General features: G+C 39.6%; 1 protein-coding gene across 8 annotated transcripts in view; it reads left to right on the forward strand.

The window, feature by feature from the left end:
• LYPD6B (LY6/PLAUR domain containing 6B) overlaps positions 1 to 13,185 on the forward strand; it is a 188,272-nt gene that overhangs the window by 164,121 nt on the left and 10,966 nt on the right. The gene's annotated exons all lie outside the window — the stretch shown is intronic.

A 13,185-nucleotide genomic window follows, 5' to 3' on the forward strand; every position in this document is an offset into this window, starting at 1 on the left:
TTCTTCTTCATCAAAGTGAGAAAGGTCTAGGATAGAGATGGCTGAAATATTTGCTTTATGCCATTCTCTGGGGAGCTGCTGAGAGACACGCTGCAGAGAAGCAAGGCCTGGGTAAAGTGTGTTAAGGAGGGCTGTGCTATCATCCTGCTCCGGGCAGATCACAGGTCTGGACAGGCAGCAACCCTGAACCTCAAGGCTGCCAGTGGGCTGGCTTGTGCCTCTGAAGACGTTAGAGTGAACCTCACTGTGTGCTTCCCAGGAAGACAGATGAAGATGTGTTTTTCTCAACCTTCTTTCTGGGAGACAGTATTAAATTTACCTAACGACATATTTTTATTGAGAATAAGCTAAGAGAAGTGGCTTTTTTTTTTTTTTCTTGGATACCTTCTTTGATATTAGCAAAGAAGTGACTTCTAATACCAACTTATTGTAGGAAAGACATCTCAAGTGTTTAGCAGGGGCAAGTCTTTTTTTTTTTTTTTCCCAAAATGCTCATGTCTCCTGGACTCTGTCTATGTCTTCACCAAAACCCAGAGAATGTTCAGTCGGTCAAAGCATGGTGAAAGGTGGAGGAATGGCCTGGGATTGGTATATCATGACTTAATTCCCCTGCAGACACCCTTAATTACCCTTGGCACAGCTTGTAACCTCCTCATCCCCAATTTCCTTATACCCTGGAGATGATCACACCACTCTTACCTCACAGGGATGTGGAGAGGATTAATTAGTTTCGGATGGGAAAGTTCTTTAAAGATGAATCATGTGGTATAGGGAATGTGTTCATTTGAGGCCTCTCAGCCCTCAATTAGGAATAACTGCCCACTGTCCAAACACAGACACTAAAGGGTAAATGGAAATTGATCTGCCTTAGAGCCAGGGGAGTGGGGTTTGCAAACTGAAGAGAATGGTGAAGTCAACCTCAATCAAGCATTTATTCAATGATTATGTTCCAAGTGTCTATCCTGTACAAATTGTAATGGGCAATCTTTGGGGGACTTTGGGGGAGTGTTAAGTGGGGGAGTGATGAGCTGTGCTCACTGCTGGAGTGATTATTACCTACAGCAGAAGACAGTTGCCAGACTTGTGAGTCTGTGGACTAGAAGTCGTCTTTGCCGTCGGTGGATGTGAGCTGGGCATTGGGTACAGTGGGTTCCACATCCCATACACTGTGAACAATTAGGGTCATCGGTGCTTCCCCGGTCCTCTCACCTTCCAGATGGCTGCCTCACCAAGTACTTTGGCCAGTCTCTCTTAGGCACTTTTAGTGAGAAGAATCTCTGCATTAATAAAAAAAGGAATAAAAACGAGATGAATCCTCTTTCTTGGCCTCTTTCAGTTCTGTTGTTATATGCAACTGCTTTTAAAGGTACATCCAAGGTGTGCTTTTTTCAAAACACAAGCTAAAAGGGGCTATTTTAGGCATTATCAAAGAACACTTTCTCTAGGAGTTTTATGGTCTGGAAATCAGTGCAGAATACGAATGAGATCTCAGTGTGCGTTTCCAGCCTAACTTCTTTTTTAAACGTTTTTTTCTCTTGGAGGTGACCTTGAGTGAGGGTAGCAGGGCGAAGAAGAGGGTGAAGAGGAAATAAAATTGATTAAGAAAGGGGGTACGAGTAAATTTGGAAGGTGCAGGAAAGGGCTTTCCTGGACACGTGAGGCTCCTGAGAACATTATCGCAGTGAAAAGGTCTGGGACTGTGGAAGATGAGAGGCCGCCAGAATAATAAGCAGACAGCAGTTCAAGAGTAGTTTCTTAATTTAAGTGAGAAGCCTTTTGTCAAGTAGGAATCTAGTGTTATTTCTTGAAATACTCGATCTTAGAAAGGAAACTATAGGGCCAAGCATCATCACACAAATAGAGGATTCCAGTTTTCAGTGAATTTATTATATTCAAATAAACTTACATCTCTGTAGATATTGATAGGTATAATAATGCAGTAAAAGGGTACAGCCCAGAATATAGTATAGCCTCAGTGGGCTTCAACGCTATGTCCATACCAACATGTGCCCATCTTTCTGAGCCCTTTTATTAAAGTTTGAGAATCTTGCCCATCTCTCTCTGCTTATTTAACGATGTGCTTTAGTGATGGTAGAAGCAGAAAAAGCTAAATTTTTGAGAGGGTGGTGATATTTGTATGAAATTATAAAATATTCTTCAGCTAGATTTATCTTCTGGTATACTGCTCATTAATATTCTCGTTTTCTTACTAATGTCTTCCTTCTTACCCTGATTGGTTTGTAGCATAAATCTAGTTGTTGGTTTCCTACAACTTAATAGATCATAACAATTGCCCTTACACTTGATAGTAAAGAGGCTACCCTTTATTCATTGCAACATTGCCTGTAATACCTCTGCTAAAACAAGTCGTAATGCTTTGGTCCAGAGTGGCTCTTTTCCTGGTGTTTCTAGCCAAGATTCAAGGCTCAGTCAGGGTCATGGCAGAAACCACCTGGTATAAACAACCTGGCGTTATTTAAGAGCGTTAATAGAGGGACTGTTTACAATGATGTGGGCCAGATTTAGGGGTAGTAACAGATTCCAGAGTTAGCAACAGAGAAAATCATTTCCACTGTATTGTTTTATAGGCCTAGAAGACAGGAGAAAACAGTTGCCAGAATCCAGGAGATGGGAGCTGCAGAGTTGGCCCCCTGCTAGGATCTGTGGGACATGATGATAACCTGATGGGGAGGGAGTCAGGGGAATAAATGCCCAATCTCACTGTCTTTCCATCTTCCAATCTACCAGCACCTGCTATTGGCAAAACCAAACCAGCAGCCAGTGGAAGGGGAACCGTGTGAGCGTTCTTTAGCTCAGCTTCCCAGAGCACAGTGTAGGGTGGAGAGGGATAGAGGGTGTTTCTGGAGAAGCAAAGAGAGAAGCCAAGCAGAGTTCATTTCCCTTTCACCGACTGGGATAGCTTGGGAAGGTGGTGTGGTTGTAGTGTATTTCAGGCCCCACACAGTGTGTGTTGAATCACAGGCGAATGTACTAGACCATTGTTGAACAGACCTTCAGTTGCTGAAAATGGAGTTCTCATAATCTCCACGTGGGTAACTGAAAAGAGTGTTGTTAAAAGAGTGTCACAAAACTTAAAAGATTATTCACTTAAATAAACAATCAAAATAGAAATGGCAATTATGATGGTAAAAACGTGAAAAGTCATTTTTTAAAAATTCGCAATATTTGCAAGTGTATGAGGTCTGTGTTCACTTAGAGACCTTCAGCCCGTCTCCAAACATGGACTGGGCCTTCTCTGCCCAACCCATTGCTAAGCAAGGAAGGACAGTCTGTGTCCACAAGCAAACTCCAAGCTTTCTTCAGGCTAGAGAGTACCTCATGGGCTGGAGTCGGCATGGAAAGATTTGGTGAATGAAAAGTATTTGAACTGGACCTTCAAAGCAGGGTGGGGGGTGTGACACACACTTGAGGCAATAAAACAATGATACGAGTGAAAGCACAGAGCCTGTTGCTTTTTAAAACAAATGCTATTACAACTACTGCATGTTATTTATGAGTATAGGCAAATCATATAGATTTACTAGAAGGCTGATAAATGGAAACACTCCAGTGAGGCCTAAATATTGCTCTCACATGTATGCTAGAGTAGTTTTCTTAAAATTGGTCTTCAGAGGAATTTTACATTCTGCTGTCATATGTGCTCAGATAATCATAGAATTTGAGAGCTGAAAATATGTATATTGAATTTCAGTCTTAAATCTTGTCCGCTATCATATGGCCTTAATAATATTGGCCTGTAATAGGAACACTTTTACACTGTTGATGGGATTGTAAACTAGTTCAACCATTATGGAAAACAGTATGGCGATTTCTCAAGGATCTAGAACTAGATGTACCATATGACCCAGCCATCCCATTACTGGGTATATACCCAAAGGATTATAAATCATGCTGCTATAAAGACACATGCACACGTATGTTTATTGCGGCACTATTCACAATAGCAAAGACTTGGAATCAACCCAAATGTCCATCAGTGACAGACTGGATTAAGAAAATGTGGCACATATACACCATGGAATACTATGCAGCCATAAAAAAGGATGAGTTTGTGTCCTTTGTAGGGACATGGATGCAGCTGGAAACCATCATTCTTAGCAAACTATCACAAGAACAGAAAACCAAACACCGCATGTTCTCACTCATAGGTGGGAACTGAACAATGAGATCACTTGGACTCGGGAAGGGGAACATCACACACTGGGGCCTATCATGGGGAGGGGGGAGGGGGGAGGGATTGCATTGGGAGTTATACCTGATGTAAATGACGAGTTGATGGGTGCTGACGAGTTGATGGCTGCAGCACACCAACATGGCACAAGTATACATATGTAACAAACCTGCACATTATGCACATGTACCCTAGAACTCAAAGTATAATAATAAAAAAAAAGAAAAAAAATACAATTAAAAATAATAATAATAATATTTGCCTGTATGATCATCCATAGAGGAACAATAAATCTCTGCATTAAGCTTTCTAATTGATTTAATAATTTGACAAAAATGGAAATAGGTAGGGGCTTATTTTTTATTCTCCTTTAATTTCCACAAAACTCTCTGTAATATAGGTATGTGATATCTCCATTTTACTGATAGGGAAACAGACTCAGCGCAATCCAGTGATCACCTAGAGGCAGTAGATCCTGGACAGAGCTAGAATTTGCCCCCAGGCCTGAGCGCCTCCAAAGGCCGGTTTCTCCCCATTATACTAGTCAGCATTTACACTTGACTTTACCCTTGTGCGACCATGAACCATATCATGAACCATTTAATGTAGTTTTTCATGTTGCAATTAAAACACTATTTAATGTACATAATTTTTCAGTTTCCTCTGGGAATATGAAATTATGCACATATATATCTTTATCTATGTACAGTTCCTTCTGCTCCAAGTGGTAATAGTGGCAATTTATGGAGCAAGTGACACGCTGTAAACTTTGTTATATATGCAGAATGCAGAAATTTTTTATTAGGATTGCTTTTATAAGCTTGTCAGCTTCCAGAGAGTTCTTTGAATAATCTGTTCTGGATTTTGTGACTATGCAAAAGTCAGCATGATATTCTTTTGCCGTAGCATGCAGTTTATTGTTCATTTTTAAATGCCCTCCTGTTTCAAAATGATAGATATCAAAAAACATGTTCTTTACTTGGTTAATATATTTCTAGATGTAGATTCAAGAATGAAGTTGAGTGAGTGGGGGCTTTATAAACAATGGTCAGTGACATAAAACCCTGGGACGGAAGTAAAAAGACGGGACAGATGCCTAGTAACAATTCTGCATTGTGCAGCTCTCCCATTTAACCATGTGGGTGCTGAAGGCAGCTGAGATGATAGGGAATACTGTCCCTTAAACAGAGTTCTAGGGACAATTTTGCAATCTGGCACATAGTTCGTGCTTAAGCAATGAATTCATTCAATAAAATATATGTATGTATGTATGTGTGTATGCACATATACACCTATCCAAACACACATATACAGAGAAATTTCTCAAGTGAGAAACACATCTGTATGAAAACTTTATTTTTACAATCATTTTTCTATGTCAGCTGAGGCTAAATGAAGTAAAAAAGCACTAGCCGTCACCTTACACACTGAGTGACGATGAATGCTAAATTTCCTCAACTGAGTGTCACGTATTAGACTGCATTTGTGGCATGATACACTCCTCTACTCAACCAGTGTCAAGTAATGGTCCTTTAGCCAGCTGCTGGACATTTCAGCCTCGATTTCTCTTAGGAGAGCTTTGATTGGTTATTAAAAGAAATGAATTTAGTAAAGAGAGCAGCTCTCCTGCAGAACTTCTGTCCAGCTATATCTTTCTCTCAAGTATAAAGACACTCCTCTTCCATAGAAAAGAAAAACAAATCTTTCATTTGTATACCTGATAGCAGAAGTAACTGTATAGAATTACCTTTCAATGTTATGTCCTTGGCTTTTTCAAAGAAATGGCCAGGCTGGGCACGGTGGCTCACACCTGTAATCCCAGCACTCTGGGAGGCCGAGGCAGGCAGATCACAAGGTCAAGAGATCGAGAACATCCTGGCCAACATGGTGAAACCCCTTCTTTACTAAAAATACAAAAATTAGCTGAGCATGGTGGCGTACACCTGTAGACCCAGCTACTCAGGAGGCTGAGGCAGGAGAATCGCTTGAACCCGGGAGGTGGAGGTTGCAGTGAGCCAAGATCGCACCACTACACTCAAGCCTGACGACAGAGTGAGACTCCGTCTCAAGAAAAATAAATAAATAACTAAATAGCCAAATGACGAAGGCATCTGGAGGTCCTCAAAACAAATTTCAGACATTATTCATATGTTGTTTGGTGCCCCCTATATTGTAATGGTATGACTCATTAATTAGAGAATTAAGTATCAGGAAGAATTATCTTTTCTCAAATAATGAGAATCAGTGTGTCCCATGTCTCCCCTGGCTTCTAGGAAGTGCAGAGGAAAGGGAAACCCACAGCTGAGTGCTTTGTTCCTAGAAGGGATTAGGATCTTTACTATCCTCTCATCCAATATGGCTTTTATTCAGTATTGTAAGAGCTTTAATGCATACATGACTGGGCATAAGCCTTCCAAAAATCATTTATGGAAGCAAACAGGGTAAAAATTATTCCACCTGTGTGAAGGAGACTCTCAAATTTCATCAACGCATTCTTACTAGGTTCCTACCATTTGTCCAAATAGTTGCATAAAATATGACAAGCCAGTCTTGACTCTTTTTAAGGGAGTTTCTAATTCCTAAACATCTAAGTTTTTGTTTGTTTGTTTGTTTGTTTATTTATTTATTTTTTTCTTGAGACAGAGTCTCACTCTGTCACCCAGCCTAGAGTGCAGTGGCATGACCTCGGCTCACTGCAACCTCCACTTCCCAGGTTCAAGTGATTCTCCTGTCTCAGCCTGCTGAGTAGCTGGGATTATAGGCACGTGCCACCACGCCAAGCTAATTTTTGTATTTTTTTAGTAAAGACGGGGTTTCACCATATTGGTCAGGCTGGTTTTGAACTCTTGACCTTGTGATTTGCCCACCTCGGCCTCCCAAAGTGCTGGGATTACAGGCATGAGCCACCATGCCTGGCTGCTCTTAAATTTTATCTATGTGGACCTCTTACCATGTTGCCTTTCTAATGTCATGAAAGGCTTCTCCAAAAAGGTATAAAATCCTGTCTGTGACGGAAATGTAGCTGAAGAGCTGTTACCTTAGAAGAGTCTTTTAGCTTTTTCTTAAAATTTGAATCACATTTAAAAAGATGTCTTTAAAATTGATTAGACTGTTTCTCCACCCAAATTATACACTTATGGGCCATGGATTAATTCATGATTAGATTTAAAATTGATTTGCATAATGAAATTATTTTAACATCGGTGCTGCTTTAGACATTCTCTTTGATCAGGTTGCATGTAGTAGAAAAAGCTCTGTTTTTGGCATTGCAAAATGTACACCTTTAAACTTAAAAAATGAGTTACTTGTTTCTCTGAGTTTATGATCCTGCGCTTGATGAGATTTTTTGTAAGTTTAGATTATTTAAAGCAGTACAGCAGGAATCTGAAATGTGATGGGACTGCTATATTACATTTATGACTGTATGGAATAACTAGAATTCTTCATTAATCTCTTTCCATAAAAAGTATAGAATATTAGAAGTGGAAGGGACCTTGGCAGTCATTCATTCCAACTTTCCCTTGGTTGCAATAGAGAGAATTTCTAAATCTTCTTAAGAAATCAGTGCACAGAACTCAATCCTATTGACCAGGTTTACTCCAGCCAGTATGCAATGAAGCTGAACATTTATGCCACTTGATCTGATTTCTATTATGCTGCTAATAATGTCTAAAGCAAGGGTGAAGGAGGGAGAAATGGGGGAAGCAAGCACCTAAGATTTCTTGAACCCCACCTAAGTGAAATGTATTTTACTTATGTAATTGTGCTCAATCCACACCACAACTTAGAAGTTTCCTGCGTGACTCTAAGACTCACTTTTCTTACTGGCAAATGGGCACAATATTTCTTAACTCTTTTGTCACCTGGTTGGTAAATGTAGAACCAGAATTTTCTTCTAGGTATTTCTGAACCTAAAGCTCATTGTTATTCCTCCTCTCAAAAATGATTGTATTAATTCTTGTCAGTCACATCTTACCAGTGGCTCATATTGACTTTGGTCCCAATAATTTTTGAGTACACAGGGACAGTGTGCTCAGTACAGTACCTGGTACAAATGCATGACTTTTAATTGCACTACTTTCAAGATTCAGACAAGCTATAATGATGGCTAAGCCTGAATCAAGATTTTATTTTTCCCTATTGAATGTTGTTATCCAAGAGTAAAGTCTTGTGCTCGATAGAGAGCTAATATCGTCAGATTGAGATGATGGGGTTGATTGTAAGCTCAACTTCTCTCTCCTGTTCTGCTTCAGGCACATAGAATGCTAGATTAAATATATTAAAATTAAAATAATTCATATTTAAACTTGTGGGGGAAAACAACCCTCCATGTACCAGAAATAGAGAACGTATTGGCAAAGAGAAATTGAAGCTGTAGGAACTAGGTTCCCAATGCCCAGGGAAGGTTAGGAACTGAAGCCTCAGTTCCCCTGCAAGGAAGGGAGTGAACACCTGGTCTTGACTAAGCCCCACCAGTGTTCTTCCTAAATTTAATGGAAAACAGCATGTCTCCAGTTGCCAACCTGGCCTAACAGCCAGAGGCAAGTAGCACAACCCTTGTTGTAAATGGTAAACTTTTCTGGCTAATTTCCCTTTGGAAGAAGAGTCTTTTTGTCTATTCCACTCTTTCTGAGTAAAATTTCAGCTTTCAGTTTGAATTTCCACTTTGCCTTTATTCTTTTTACAAGGGAAGCCAGGCCTGTTAAAGATTGTCATTAAAGTGTCTTACTGTGAGATAAGTGGTGCTTGCAGGGATGGTGTGAATGTGAGTGTTGATAGGCATGTTGGACTTAGTAGAGCTGTTCCCCTTACATTATCTATTTCATTTATTTTATTGGCAGCTGAAGTTGGCCTTGTGCTTGCTGACTCATTTTTAGCAATTGTGCAAGAAATGCCAGCATTTGCCACCTTTGTTTAGTCTCTTCTTTTTCAAATCACCTTTCATCATTTCTTTATCATCTTTGGACACCCTGCCAATTCTAAACAGCCCACCACTTTTGTCTAGCTTACTAACTAAGGCAGTCTTTATAGGTCATAGCTAATGAGGTTGGCTCTATTCCATAAAGTATTTGCTGAGTATCTAGCATGCACTGAGCATGGCCTGGGGAATATAACAAAAAAATGTGGGTCATTTTCCTACCTCAAAAGAGTTTATGATGTCAAAGATGTGCTGCTTCCTGAAGACCCCATCAACTTTCTGTCTTTTCCCTGGAAGTGTAAAATGCCACGTGTTGGATGAGATGATTATCCAGGCTCAAACTTGGGAAATAGTCATGCTTCTGGACCAAGTGCCAGGTAAGTCCTTGATTCTGGTCAGTAATAGGCCAAAGTCTCAGGTGGGGCTTCCTAAATTTACAAATCTGGCTACCTGCAATTCTCTGGAAGCCTGAGAGTCACCCATCCCTGCTGTATCCCTATATATATGACTTGCAGAAATCCCTTCCTTCTGGCAAGGAAGCACTCTGCATTCTGGAGCAAGTATTAATGTATCTTTCAAAGGGAGGACTCATAAAGCACAGGAAAGATCAGTACCATCGGTGAGGGATTTCTGACCAGGCCTACTATGTGGGAAAGATGGATGAAGGTTATAAGCTCTGTGTTGGGAAAAATGTTTTGAGCTACCCTTGAGTTCACGAAGTGGACCAGATACCTAATATATATGTGGAACTTTCTCTCTCAGTGTCAAAATATGAAAATGTCTAAGTCACAGGAAGCCAAATTATTATAGCCATATTCTGAAACAGCAAGAAGTTGCTCTTAACCATTATGTGGGTCTCTACAATCAGTTATGTGGATTCCTTTGAGATACTCCACCCAGAGGGAAAACATGTCTAGACACATAGTTTTGCAAATAACCTGAAGACGCTCATAGGCCACCTCTCTTCGCGTATGAAGAAGTAACACTGCTCTATGTGATGGCTTTGGAGAAAATAACCTGAATGACTTAATCTAATCCATATGAAAGATTTCTCTGCCTCTGGAGCAAAATATAAGCTCTCTTGTGACCTTGTTCTGCCACAAAGGCTGCAATGAACGCCTACTCAGCAAAGTCTCAGCAGATAATTTTTAGTTCAGAGTCTCTGTGAAATGATTCTAAATGTAAAACAACTGTCAGCTACTAGAGTTAGTCATTTACTTTTTCATTATCCTAATGTGTTTGAGTTGTGAAAAATAAAACAGTCATGTTAACACAAACCTACACACTGAAGAATAGATAGAGATAGATATAAGTCCTCAGGAAGAAGCAGTAGATGGTAAGAGATTAGAAAACATGCTCTGGAAATAGAAGACATTTTTATTTAGTACTTTCCTCACTTGACAGGCAAAACTTTGGCAGTTTTGCAGAATTTTGATAGAATAAGTCTATGCTGTTTTAGTTAAAAATGGAAATGAAAATACATTTTGTCTATATGGAAGCAATTTTTTTTGGTATACTTCTCATTAGCTTTCAAGTTTAGCAGGCTAGGCTGTGCTATGTGGAAGTGTTTTGAGAGGATACTATGTTCTGAGAAGTGTGTTGGGATCATTACATATGTTGCCGCCAAACCACAGTTTCCTCACTTGTACAATGATAATGAAGCTAGGGTTCCTACGGTGCTATTTCGAAGGATAGAAAAACCAGAAAGAAGCCTAATCCTTGTGTTTGTTTTCAATCAGTTGTTTTTAAGTTGTCTGTCATTTATTCTTAGAGAGACTTTTGCAGTGTATCTGAATTCCATATTCCTCTATGTTCACTATCGTTTGTATCGCTTTGTTTCAGGAACTAGAGATAAGGCTAGGAATCTGGGACTAATTACTTGATAGAGAAAAAGCATTGTTGGCATTGTTCACGATTAGATGGTCTAAATTAAACAACTTCTTGATTTTGCTGGACTCAAAATTCTTGCCGTGGCAAGTAAGCATCTGTGTGATCTGGCCCTGCCGACTCCCTGACTGTCCTGTCCCCTACTTCTTCATGTTCCAGCCACACTGGCTGCTTTTTTTGAGTTCCCCCCATGAGGCAAGCTTCCTCCCATCTTAGGACCTTCGTTACTTTTCCCTTGATTCTTTACTTGGCTGATTCTTTCCCATCATTTAATTTACCTGTTCGAATGTCACCTACTCATAGAGACACACTGGGTCCATTGTCTGTGTAAAGTAGCACCTTCTCTTCACTATCGTCTCGCCTTATTGTGTTTCTTTCATGAAACTTATGACTATCTGAAATTATGTTTTGCCCACATGTATTGCCTGTCTTCTCCCTCTAAAATGCAATTTGCATTAGAGTCAAGACCTTGGTGGGGAGTCAGTGATAACAATAACTTGTTATTTATTAGGTATCAATAACAACATGTTGAATGAATGAGTGGGCTTTTGTCTCACACTGAGATTACATGAGGAAAACCAAACTTTTTACTTGTGATACCAAACTGGGGATTTGTTCATAATAGTAAGTGCTTACTTAGTAAAAATTAGTAAAATTCCATGCACGTAACTAAGTACTTTACAGGCATTAATTTAATTCCCACAACCCTATGAAGTGGGTATTATTACTCCCATTTTATAGATGCAAAATTTTTGGTACAGGGAAGTTAAGGAGCTTGCACCAAATAGCAGTTTTGATTGCAGGTATTCGAGCCAATGCTCTTTACTGTTGAGTAGAAAGTGCTCAATAAATAGAGCTTTAACCATGCACTCAGCACATGTGCTCAGCTCAATGACTCAGTGCATGCGAACTATGTGCTTCGCTTCCTATGCACTGGGTCGTTCAGTCCTCGGTTCAAAACTATGAGGTAAGTACTATCCTATGCTTGTTCTAGAGATGAGGAAGCCAAGTCTTGGAAATTCAGCAACTTGTCCAAGGTCCCATAGTTGCTTAGTGGTGAAAAAGAGATTTGAATATAGACAACACGACACTGAAACCTATATCTTAGGCCTTCTCTCCATATTATAAGAACACTTGAGGATTGCTACTGGAACAGTCATTCTGAGACTGTGAAAAAGGGATTAATTAGTTTCCCCCACTCAAAGGGTCTCCACTGCTATAAAGAAGGGTACAATAATGACTATGGAATAGACCAATTCAGAGAAATAAATAGGAGAATCAGAATCTGTATCGGTACAACCACTTGACTGTAAGGGATAATATTTTTTGCTAACTGTCCATTTCTTCAGAAAGAGCATAAGAATAGAATTTAGAAATCCAATAACTGAAAGGCCAATCTTGGTTTCTAAAATGAACCAGGAAAGATTTATATATATTTTTATATATCACTAGGTATGATTATGTACATGAGCTAAAATGCAGGTAGAAAGTCTCGCTATTGGTTTTTGAAACATACTCACACAAGTTGTTGTTGTTGTTGTTTTATAACTCTGAGTACTTTCTTAGCAACTCAGTTCTATTAGTGGCAAACGCCATCAATAGGGATGATAGGATGTTATGGCTACATATTGTCTAATAACTTAGTTCCATCCCCATAGGCAGGCCTTATTAGCGACACATGCAAAATCAGTATACCCACAATAAGAGAAGAAAATTCCTAGAATCTGTGCATTATTGCTCTGGCTTCAAACAAAATGTGCATGTGAAGGATTATGCTTATATATGCAGAGATCGAACTTTTTCCTTTGAAAAATTCCCTAAACCCATTGAAACTGGTTGATTCAGCAAGAAGGAGTTCAGCCAATATTATTGAACTCTAGTATTCCAGTATTTTCACAGAACTTTTATGATGAGTTCTTTTATGTACACAATCCTATGTGATCCCTTCTGAACCTACATTTGATGCTCACATTTACCTACATATGTGGGCAGTGTAGGTATTATTAAGCCACTTCACAGATGAGGAAATTAAGGTTAATAGAGTTTAAAGAGCTTGCCCAAGGTCAGGCAGCTAATAAATAGCAGAGCCAGCACCTGAACCAAAGTCTTTGTGTTCCCAGTTAACATACTTTTTCTGCTGCCCACAGCTCCCCCTTGTCAAAGGAAACCTGTCAGTGGTGACATTATA

The sequence above is a fragment of the Macaca fascicularis genome, chromosome 12 (assembly GCF_037993035.2).
Source record: "Macaca fascicularis isolate 582-1 chromosome 12, T2T-MFA8v1.1".
NCBI classification, from domain to species: Eukaryota; Metazoa; Chordata; class Mammalia; order Primates; family Cercopithecidae; genus Macaca; species Macaca fascicularis.